Source organism: Nicotiana attenuata, chromosome 8 (assembly GCF_001879085.1).
Source record: "Nicotiana attenuata strain UT chromosome 8, NIATTr2, whole genome shotgun sequence".
NCBI classification, from domain to species: Eukaryota; Viridiplantae; Streptophyta; class Magnoliopsida; order Solanales; family Solanaceae; genus Nicotiana; species Nicotiana attenuata.
In genome coordinates this window covers 34,715,922-34,728,486 of record NC_031996.1, presented here as the reverse complement: position 1 = coordinate 34,728,486, position 12,565 = coordinate 34,715,922, and positions in this window count along the sequence as shown.

Sequence of the window (12,565 nt, the reverse complement as noted above, 5' to 3'; positions counted from 1 at the left end):
GCTAACGTGGTAGGACAGGTATTGGAAAGTCACAAGATCACTTTTCATGAAGATGAGCTGCCACCAGAAGGGTTGGGTCACAACAAGGCATTGCACATCACCGTGCAATGCAAAGACTATTTTATTACCAGAATCCTGATTGATGGAGGATCCAGCCTCAACATTTGTCCGTTGGTAACACTCGGGACGTTGGCTATGGGACTGCACGAGATAAAGGACAGAGCCATCAATGTGAAAGCCTTCGACGGTTCCCAAAGGTCCACCATTGGGGAAATTAATATGTGTTTGCAAATGGGGCCTACTTGGTTCGATGTTGATTTTCAAGTGATAGACATGCCGGCATCTTACAATCTGCTGTTGGGATGACCATGGATTCATGCTGCTGGGGCCGTAGCATCAACACTACATCAGGCGGTGAAGTTTGAGATGAATCACCAGGAGGTGATCATTCACAGTGACGGTAGCAATCCTATATACAGTCGCCAGACCATTCCGGCAATGGGAGGCAGAAGAAAGTTAGGTGGGTAGACTTATCACCACATCGAGCGAGTCAATGTTGTTGACAATGATAAATGGTGGGACAACAAGATCGAGAGTATATTAAACTGGAGTGGGTACGAACCTGGCAAGGGGCTTGGCAAGAACCTCCAAGGAATCACTAAGCCTATAAAACTCAAGAAACATGGCACCACTTTCGGTCTGGGATATGAGTATCCTGGGAAGAATTCAACAACTGGTCGCCACCATGGCGCGGTCCCTATTACCCACTGGAACAACCAATACCGCCTTTGGAGCAGACTTTCGCACAAGCCGACATTGTTTATGGGACAGACGAGGAGGAGGCACTTGCTGCAGTGAAGAACTTTTTCTTAGAAGACGATGACATGGATTGTTGTGTTGTGTTCGAGGAGGAGGGGGAGGAAGGTCGTTCCATACAAGTTGTAAGTAGAGGAGCATACCTCAACAACTGGACCATCAGAACCACCAGAGCCCGTCAAGCCTCGGGGTAGCAAGGCTGAACAAGCATCATGCATTATCTTTTATTTTTCGCTAGTTAATTTTTTCCTTTCGCATTTTTGATTTCCGCAATAAGATCTTAAATGTTAAAAATTGTTATGGAATTTATCAAAGCATTTCGATTTTCCTTATATATCAACGCTCTTATTATTTTCTCTCATTACTTTACTTATACAGCATTACTAGTACTTATCTTGATGAACCAATGACTGTGACATGCAATGAGAGAACGCAACAAACGGACATAGACTCAGAGGAAGATGACATACCGGAGGAGATTGTTAAGGAAGTTGAGAATTTTGAAAACAGACCGAAGTCCAACCTGGACGAGACTGAGATTGTTAACCTGGGAGATGCAGAAAATGTCAAAGAAACACGAATCAGCGTCCACTTATCGCCATTAGAAAAAAAGGTATACACAGAATTTCTAAATGAATATGAGGACATATTCGCCTAGTCGTACGATGACATGACTGGTCTGAGTACATCTATTGTGGACAAACTGCCAATCGATCCAACATGTCCGCCAGTAAAGCAAAAGCTCAGAAAGTTCGAACCTGATATGAGTTTGAAAATCAAGGAAGAAGTCACCAAGCAGGTCAAAGCCGAGGTTCTCAGGGTAGTAGAATACCCGACATGGTTAGCCAACATTGTGCCAGTACCAAAGAAGGACGGGAAGGTCACAGTCTGTGTCGACTACCGGGATCTCAATTGGGCCAGTCCGAAAGACGACTTTCCTTTACCAAACATACACATCCTGATCGACAATTGCGCCAAGCATGAGTTGCAATCGTTTGTGGATTGTTTCGCTGGTTATCATCAGATCTGGATGGATGAAGAAGATGCTGAGAAAACGGCTTTCACTACGCCGTGGGGAATGTACTGCTACAAGATGATGCCGTTTGGCCTTAAGAATGTAGGGGCCACCTATATGAGGGCCATAACTACCATTTTTCATGATATGATACACAAGGAGATTGAGGTGTACGTGGATGACGTTATCATCAAGTCTAAGAAGGCCACTAATCAAATAGAAGAATTAAGGAAGTTTTTCAATAGATTGCGAAGGTACAACCTAAAACTGAATCCCGCAAAGTTTGCATTTGGGGTTCCTGCCGGAAAATTACTTGGGTTTATTGTGAGCCGCCGACGAATAGAATTGGATCCATCAAAGGTCAAGGCCATTCAGGAACTTCCACCGCCAAAGAACAAGAAGGACGTGATGAGTTTCTTGGGAAGACTTAACTATATCAGCCGGTTCATAGCACAATCTACAGTTATCTGTGAGCCGATCTTTAAGATGTTAAAGAAGGAAGCCCCCACCAAATGGACTGATGACTGCTAGAAAGCTTTCGACAAAATCAAGGAATACCTATCAACACCACCAGTCTTGGTCCCGCCTGAGCCAGGTAGACCCTTACTACTCTACCTCACAGTATTAGATGCTGCCTTCGGTTACGTCTTGGGGCAGCATGATGAAATAGGGAGAAAGGAACAGGCCATTTACTACCTCACCAAAAAGTTCACTCCGTACGAGGCCCGGTATTCTCTGTTGGAGCGCACATGTTGTGCTTTGACTTGGGTATCCCAGAAGCTGAGACATTACTTATGTGCCTACACTACATATTTTATATCAAGGATGGACCCTTTGAAGTACATCTTTCAGAAGCCCATGCCCACTGGCAAGCTGGCCAAGTGGCAAATCCTGTTGAGTGAATTCGACATTGTCTATGTAACTCAGAAGGCAATCAAGGGACAGGCACTAGCAGATCACCTTTCAAAAAATCCCATAGATGGAGAATAGGAACCCCTGAAAACGTACTTTCCTGACGAAGAGGTGTCATTCATAGGAGCAGACATTGCGGAATCCTATGATGGTTGGAGAATGTTTTTCGATGGAGCAGCAAATTTCAAGGGAGTTGGCATAGGAGCAGTTCTAGTATCAGAAACCGGTTAGCATTATCCGGTGTCCGCCAAGCTCAGGTTCCCGTGCACCAACAACATGGCCGAGTATGAAGCCTGCATCCTAGGGCTCAAGATGGACATTGACATGAACATACAAGAGTTGCTAGCAATTGGAGATTCAGGCTTACTCATACATCAGGTCCGAGAAAAATGGGCAACCAAGAATTCTAAGATACTCCCGTATCTGCACCATGTGCAGGAGTTGAGAAAGAGGTTCACAAAGACAGAATTCCGATATGTTCCCAGAATCCAGAATGAATTCGCCGATGCATTGGCTACCCTGTCATCCATGATACAGCATCCCGATAAAAACTTCACTGATCCCATTCCAGTAAAGACCCATGATCAGCTAGCTTATTGTGCCCATGTTAAAGAAGAAGCAGACGAAAAGCCTTGGTTTCATGATATCAGGGAATATTTGGCAAAAGGAGAATACCCAGGACTTGAAAATCCTACTCAAAAGCGCACACTTCGGAGGTTATCCACCAATTTCTTTCACAGCGGAGGAATCCTGTATAGGAGGACTCTTGATTTGGGATTACTAAGGTGTGTCGACGCAAAGGAAGCATCCAGACTACTAGAGGAGATTCACGCTTGGACCTGCGTTCCGCATATGAATGGTTTTGTCTTAGCCAAGAAGACACTCCGAGCTGGTTACTTTTGGATGACTATGGAGACGGACTGCATCCAGTATGTCCGGAAATGCCACCGCTGCCGGATACATGCAGACATGATAAAGGTGCCACCAAATGATCTTAATGCAACAAGCTCACCATGGCCTTTCGCTGCCTGGGGAATGGATGTTATTGGACCAATCGAACCTGCCGCTTCCAACGGGCACAGGTTTATCCTCGTAGCAATCGACTATTTCACCAAATGGGTCGAAGCAGCATCTTACAGAGCAGTGACTAAGAAAGTCGTGGCGGATTTTGTCCGCGACTGCATTGTTTGCCGATTCGGGATTCCACAGTCAATCATTACTGATAATGGCTCCAACCTCAACAGTGACTTGATTAAAGCTATGTGTGAAACTTTCAATATCAGACACAAGAACTCTACAGCCTACAGACCTCAGATGAACGGGGTCATAGAAGCCGCCAATAAAAATGTCAAGAAGATACTAAGGAAAATGGTAGAGAAGCATAAACAGTGGCACGAGAAGCTATTATTTGCTTTATTGGGGTATCGCACCACAGTCTGCACATCAACTGGGGCAACCCCCTATATGCTGGTTTATGGTTTATAAGCCGTCATTCCCGCCGAGGTGGAAATTCCTTCCTTAAGAATCATACAGGAAGCAGAGGTCGACGTTGCAGAATGGGTGAAGAGTCATTATGAGCAGCTAGCTCTTATAGATGGAAAGCGAATGAATGCAGTTTGCCACGGTCGGATTTATCAAAATAGAATGTCCAAAGCCTTCAACAAAAGAGTCAAGCCGAGACAGTTCACACCGGACTGTGGTGTTAAAGAAAGTTTTTCCGCATCAAGATGAAGCAAAGGGGAAATTCTCTCCCTACTGGCAAGGTCCGTACATGGTTCACCGGGTTCTAACAGGAGGAGCCCTCATACTTGCAGAAATGGACGGAGAAGTTTGGCCAAAAACAATTAATTCAGATGCAGTCAAGCGTTACTACGTGTAATCTTTATGTTTTCCTATATGATGTATATTGAACTATGCCTGACCTAATTCCCGTTTAAGAGGGTATACGTAGGCAGCAACTAGGGCAGAATGTTGAGGAGGACCCTCAAAATTCCAAAGTGATTTCAGCCAGTCGTCGCAAGCAACGGTCAGAAGCATCAACATATTAAACTGGGGCAGAATTTTGAGGAGGACCCTCAAAATTCCGAAGTAAGAGGGGTCGCAATGTGTTAAGCCATGTCACAGTCGTCGGTTCATCAGAAAGCTATTTTTAATCATGTACTTATGTCATATTTTTACTAAACCATGCATGATTATTGCTGAAAACTGCTTGTTTAGCAGCGCTACCCCAATGATACATATATTATAACCAGAGCAAAGCCAAGCAGGTCAAGCAGAGCCAGCGGAGATATGAACTAACATCCCTATTTACAAAATTCACGATTTTTCTTTGAATGCAGGCACTTGGATTGCGAAAACATCTGACATACTATACACTCACGAGACAAACATTGTTCAGGAATACAACTCTCAGAACTGTTGCACTTACCAACATCTGCTATCAACAGACGCCAGTGGCATTCCGTATGTCACGATGTCCCCAACAGTCACAATACCGCAATCTGCTATCAGCTAAGAAAACTCTATTACCATTTCCCCTTTTATTTCTTGCATAAGGCTACCATTCTGCCTTACGAGACTCAACGCTGTCTCCATCTGCATTTTGCATTGCATAAGGCTACCATTCTGCCTTCCGAGTTTAAGCTCTACCTCCATCTACATTTGCATGGCTGAAAGATCGCCACCTTATCTATATTTGCATGGCTGAAAGATCACCACATTATTTACATTCTGCATGGCTGAAAGATCGCCACATTATTTACATTCTGCATGGCTGAAAGATCGCCATATTATTAACATTCTGCATGGCTGAAAGATCGCCGCATTATTTACATTTGCATGGCTGAAAGATCGCCACAGTATTAACATTCGCATGGCTAAAAGATCGCCACATTATTTACATTTTGCATGGCTGAAAGATCGCCACCTCATTTACATTTGCATGGCTGAAAGATTGCCGCTTTATTTGCATTTGCGTGGCGGAAAGATCGCTACCTTATTTACATTCTGCATGGCTGAAAGATCGCCACCTACTGCATTGCATGGGCTGAAAGATCGCCAAATACTGCATCTCATGGGCTGAAATATTGCCAAATACTACATTCGGAGGCATTATCTTCATAGCCCGAGAACATCATGTCATGGCCTGAGGATCCCTTTTAATCTTTGCATATCATTATTCAAAGGCGTCATGGTTCGGAGGTATCATCCTCCTAGCCCGAGAGCATCATTTCATGGCCTGCGAATCCTTTATCATACGCTTCATGGCCCAGGACATCATGGTCCAAGACGTCATTCTAACCGTCCAAAGACAACCTTCATGGTCCAACGGGAATTTGCATCATGTTTAAATTTACGCACCATATATGCTTGTATTGCTTATTTGTAGGTAAACCGGCAAGCAACGGCCATCTCGGCAGGAGTGGTCCCGCTCCAGTTCCCGTAGCCCTATCAAACCTTAACCATTCCCCCGTCCTGAATTTGCGTCCGTTCTTGAAAGTCTCCATCGGCATACTCCGCCGACGGATCCCGAACTACATACAGCCTGATTCCTGTAAGACTAGGGATATGTAGGCAGCTCAGAAGCCAGGGCACGTCCTAAGTCTCCTCGAACCATTTCGTTCGGTAAAAATTGGCCATCATATCTTTACGCGACAACTCTTTCATCTTTCCCGGGTAAAGAGGGGCAGCTGTTGATACCCAGTTTTTTCCTATATATTTTTAATATGCAAAATACTTTCAAAATAGCATCTGCATGCATATATAAGTATGTCCAAATGTTTTACTATTTTTTCTTAATTTTTAAAGATTCTTTTAATCAATTTATTGCCCTATTTTATCCCGAAAAACCCAATAATTATTCCCAATATTATCATTTTGGTAATTCATTTATTGGATTCTCATATTTATGCTAAAATATAGCTAAGATAATTTTGACATATTTTTACAAATTTATTTAGTATTTTTAAAGCTAAATTGCGTATAATTGCAATATTAGCCTCTTTTAGATTTAATTATGTTTATATCTATAAAAATTAAGTCCAGTATTTTTAATTTGATAATTATGTACTATTAGTTATTTTAGTACCGTTAATTTAATTCCAGAAATTATTTTACTATTTTTATAAATCAAATAGGGAAAAATGGCTATTTAAATGTTAGCCCGTTTTCATTAGCCTGATTTGGCACCCCAATTAAACCCATTATGAGGCCCAATTACTCTGACCCAATCCCCGTTTAATCTGACCCAGGCCCGTCTTCATAACCCACCCACTCGCCCGCTTTAATCAAGGCCGTTGATCATTCAAATCAATGGCCAACAACAATCCTTACCTTTTTTAATTCAAACGACCCCTAACCCTAACCCCATTTCATACACTCCCCCGCCTCTGAATCCCCTTCTCCCTTAATCCTCTCTCAAACCCCTCTCAAACCCTAGCCGCCGCCCTGAACTACAACCCTAAAATCTCCCAAATCAATGGCTTCCAAGGTCATCGGAGGCCTGTATCCACCTCCTATGGCTTTTACATGCCCGGTTATCATGGTTTCAAGGCTAGATCCTGGAAAAGTTTGGCCCAGACCTTGGTCGTTTTCAGTTTATGACTGTTCTCCGGTCGTCTCTGACCTTTCTCCGGCCAGCCATGGCTATTCGAGTTCTACTGTTGACTATCCTGTTTAGATCGATGGTTTTCAAAGCCTTTCTCACCATTTGGGGTTCTTCTGAAACCCTAACCTTTAAGGTTCTTCCGATTTCTTTTAGATCTTTTTTAGATCGGTGTTTGCTCTAAACTTCTAAACGTTTTTCTCAAAGTTTCTTCAAAAACTCTACCTTCAAAACCCCTTATCTTTTCCGATTAGGGTTTTTGCTAAGTTATTTCAAAGCTTTCTCTGATTTTTGACATGTTCCGTTGTGTTTCCTTATGTCGTTCTTCTACTAGAGTTTGCATGTTAAAAGCCTTAATTTCTTTTTAGGTTTCTGAATCTATTTTTGTTAATATTTGTTTGATTTATTTGTCTTTCATCCCTAGACTCGATTGGTGTTGAAAACCCTAAGTTTGGGTTCGTTCGAGTTTCTGAGACTATTTTTTGTGTGATTTAGTTGTTCGTCATCTTTGAGTTCGATTGGTTTCAAAAACCCTAATATCTTTGGGGCCTATTCGAGCTTCTGAAGCTGCTTGTGCAACTAACCTGTTTGAAGTTGCTCGACTGGATTTGAAATCTTTTTGTTTCAGCATTTGTTTCTTTATGTGATTTTGAATTCCTTCTATCATTGAAACTCATCTATACTTTTTCAGAATAGCCTTTTTACTTGACCCTTTGCATGCTTCTGATACTCTCTCTTTTCTCTATTACTAAGTTAATGAAGTTTACCTATGTGACTACCATGTTTCGAAGGTTCACTGTCTACTGACTATGTGATTGTTAGTGCATGCTGCTTCTATTTGCCATAGTTTGGCCTCGCATGCCTAATGTTTATGCATTCTATTTATATGCTGAATTCCCCTCTTAAATGACCTTCAATTTCGGACTGATTTCAAACCATCCCTTTTGAAATTCTTATTGCACTCGTATGTTAAGTAATTGATTCTTTCCTTTTTTTGCCTTACTGATTTCCCTGTTTCTTGGTGTAATTTGAACATTTTCCTTTGAACCTTTGATCCCTACTTTTCTACTCAATTTGATTAATTCCTTACCTTTGTTTCATTGGTATTTGATTCTTACCGACATTTCCTTGATTAGAATTTGATGAACCTAGTCTCTATTACATATTGTGTACTTGTATTATGCTGAAAATATTTCCTTATTTGTTATATTCCGCCTTATGTGATTTCTTTCCTTATTTAGTATTTGCATGTTACTGTTTAAATTTAACTCCTTAATTAAAGGAAGTACTTATACTGATTTGATTTTAATTAGCACATAGTTCCATGATTACTGCTAAACTATGATTCTTGCCTTATTTTCTACCTGTTTTCAAACTATATGTACCTTGCTCTCTCATTAACACAAATACACGAACACTCTTAATTCTGAACTCACACTTACACTCAAACGCTCTCTCTTGCTTTACTATTTGTATTGTGGCCTGTTTAGCTGGCTGAAAGCCAAAGCCATATTTCAAGTCCCGCTACCTTTCTTTACTGCATTTTGCTTCTTTGAACTGGTATGTTCTAATTAAGCTTACAGCATCAACAACAACATGGTTACTCAATGTTCTTGCATTCTTGTCTTCCTACTGCTTGTATCTATTTCAGTACCTTTATGTAGCATGCTGTAATTTCTTTCTCCTGTTCTGAATTAATGTTTTGTGAAGCTTAAATCCCTTACCCCAATGTGTTTGGTATCTATGTTTGGTATGGGGCATGGCAATATTGAACATTGTTGTCCATGACTCAAACATGATCACCTAGGATCACAACCTCTATGTTTTCTCTAGTGTTGTGTGTTCTGGTGGGCTTATAGGCATGCCAGCATCTTCTATTGCTGTGCATGCCCAAGTTTGAGTTTTTACTGTCTTACTACCTTCTGAACTAAATAGACATCATGCCTATAGGACTCCGTCTAAGCACTCAGGCAAGCCTTAGGATAATAATTGTAAAACTAAATCCGCTTTGTTAATAGCTACAACCAGCAGGCATGCCTGATTCGGACTTCTTATCAGAGTTATGTAATAACTAAGCTGCCTCAACTATTAACTTCCCTCATCTTTATGTGCTTTAAATCAGACCTAAAAAGTATGTGCAAGTCATGCTATTTATGTGCTTTTGTTTGAAGAGGTATACTTGAGCCTTATATGTTTATGTGTTTCCCCCCTTTAATGTGCAGTCTTTATATGTTTTGTATGTCGCCTTAGAATTTTTACCTTTGAAACTTCAAATAAGCCTAATACCCCTCCTTTTAGGAGTAGTAGTCCTAAATGCCTCCGGGACTGATAGGAATGGGACGGGTAATAGCATGCAATAATTAATCGAGACTAATCCGTGCTTTAATACCTTAACGGGGTGGGAAGGGTAGATATGGATATGATGACCATGCAATAATGTCACGTGTAGCCCCTCATTGAGGAGTGATTACCGGACATTGTGTGGGGTGATCCATATTTTTAGTAAACTTAGGACCCCCCCCCCCTTTTTCCTTTATTCTTTATTCATTCTTCAGCATTGTAACTCCTTATTTAAAAATCAGCTCTTTGATTGTTCTTTAAAATTTGTTTACTTTCAAACCATTATGTATTGAAATCCCGTCTTCCTTGAGCCTTATCTGCTTACATGTTAATTGTACCCTAAATTCAGAATAATTGTCTGGCCGGGAACCACACTAGTGGATCCTGAGGGGTGCCTAACACCTTCCCCTTAGGATAATTTCAAGCCCTTACCCAATCTCTGGTTATTCAAGCAAGCTTAGAGTTGAATCTCTATTGGTGTCCTAATGCACCTTAATCATTAGGTGGCGACTCTTCAAATGCAAAACCCAGTTCCCAAAAGGAACGAGTTGTCCCATACCAAAATATCATAAACTCGATTTTGCGAGAAAAAGGGGGCGCGACATATGGTAGATTGCCCAGGTATTTTTTGACGAGGGTTTGGTCACTAGAATGTAAATCTCTCCACCAGCTTAGCAATCTTGGGTGGATGTTGGTGACCATGTTGAACCTGGGGGACTTCTTGCCTCATATTTCTACAAGACAAATAAGGTTAGGCCGTTAGCGCCACATGAGTCGACTATTTAACATCAACAATTAGCATGAAGCATTTATTTCTCCAAATAAATGCACAGAACATGACGGCGCCTGTTTGGGTTTAGGAAAACCCGGTGGACTTTGGACGAGGCTATCTTAGAGGATCATTATGTGGACAACATAACTGATCTGGCTAGGTTTGACCATAATGCATGCATAATTTTAAACAGAGAAAGGTTTCTATGGGGTTTTAGACTAGTACCCTTGAGCGGACAACTCAAGGGGGAAGGCACGGAAGTGTCGACTGCACCGCTCATCGACTGGTTTTACCGCAAATATGCCTTTCCGAATTTAGGGGTAATGATATAGGAAGAGCGCAACTACTCATCAAGCATTGCTATAGTATTTGATCGGCACGAGTGGAATATGATGTTGAGCATGATTATGCAATAATTAAAGCATGTTGACATGCATTTGCACGTTAAGAAAGCAATAAATATAGCAGTTTTATAATTTAAAGCAGCAGTAAAGGAAGGAAATAAGAAAGATATGTCAGTTTCGCTTTTGAAAAGAAATTAAATGCTTTAAAGAAATTAAACAAGTAATTGCACATAAAGGGGGTACAAATTCACAAGAACAATTTTAAATGGTAAAAGCCTAAAAAAAATCCCCAGCAGAGTCGCCATGCTGTCGCGCCCCCTTTTTCCCTCCGCAGAGAGGAGTCCGGGTTTCGACATTCATGGAGGTGTAGTGACTCATTTCCTTTTGGGAATTGGGTATTGCATTTTTGAAGAGTCTCCACCTAACGATTTCTAAGGTGCGTTAGGGCACCTATATGGTTTATCTACAACTACGTTTCATAACCAGAGATAGGGTAAAGGCTTGAAATTATCCTAAGGGGAAGGTATTAGGCACCCCTCAGGATCCACTAGTGTGGTTCCCGTGTGAGCCTTGCCTTGGGACCCCTGAGCTCCCTCTGAACTTGGACATATGAGGGTTGGCACTTCCACACTGCACTTGTCCCTATTGTGGTTATGAAACTTGGGTGTGAGCACTGCCCAGGGTCTTATTGAGGCCCTTAGGGAACTCTGACACACTCAAGTCTGAGAAAGGCTTTTGATCAGTGGTCTTTGAGTTGGTTTATCCCATAACTCAGAGAGGAAGTCAAGAATCATGCTTCCTCTGGTTGTAATTTTTCTTTGTACTTTTTCTGATATAATTTATTATTCCTGGTTTGAAATAATTTATAATGAACATTTGGGGCTGGCTAGTGAAAAAGGGCTGGATAATTATGCATGCAAGGGTAGAAAATATGCCTATAGGATTTCTTTTAATTCTGCACTTTTAAATTGCATTAGAAAATATGTCTATAGGACTTCTTTTAATTCTGCACTTTCAAACTGCATTAGAAAATATGTCTGTAGGACTTCTTTTAATTCTGCACTTTCAAATCATGTCTCTAGGACTTATACTAAATCCCGCTTGTTCAATTTCACACCTAGATAACCTGCCTATAGGTCGTATTCGAATTCTGCGTGCCACTTAGATATCATGCTTTAGGTTCTAAACGGCTATAAATAAGTATGACATTCGTAATTTTGAAATCAGTAACATATAGAAATCATGTCTGCGTGGATTCTTAAATAAAATCAGACTCGTTTCATTCCCATTCAATATTAGATATCCTGTTCGTAGGGATTAAAAATCAGTAATAGTAGATACTATCACCTGCAGAAACTGTAACTAGTCTAACTTTATTTTGTCCCTTCTGAACTTCTTTTAATAATCTAATCCCCTTACTTAACAAGGTTTAGCAAGCATGCCTACAGGATTTCAAATGATTTATTTCGAGTTTTTACTGTCTTACTACCTTCTGAACTAAATAGACATCATGCCTATAGGACTCCGTCTAAGCACTCAGGCAAGCCTTAGGATAATAATTGTAAAACTAAATCCGCTTTGTTAATTGCTACAACCAGCTGGCAGGCCTGATTCGGACTTCTTATCTGAGTTATGTAATAAACTAAGCTGCCTCAACAATTAACTTCCCTCATCTTTATGTGCTTTAAATCAGACCTACAAAGTATGTGCAAGTCATGCTATTTATGTGCTTTTGTTTGAAGAGGTATACTTGAGCCTTATAT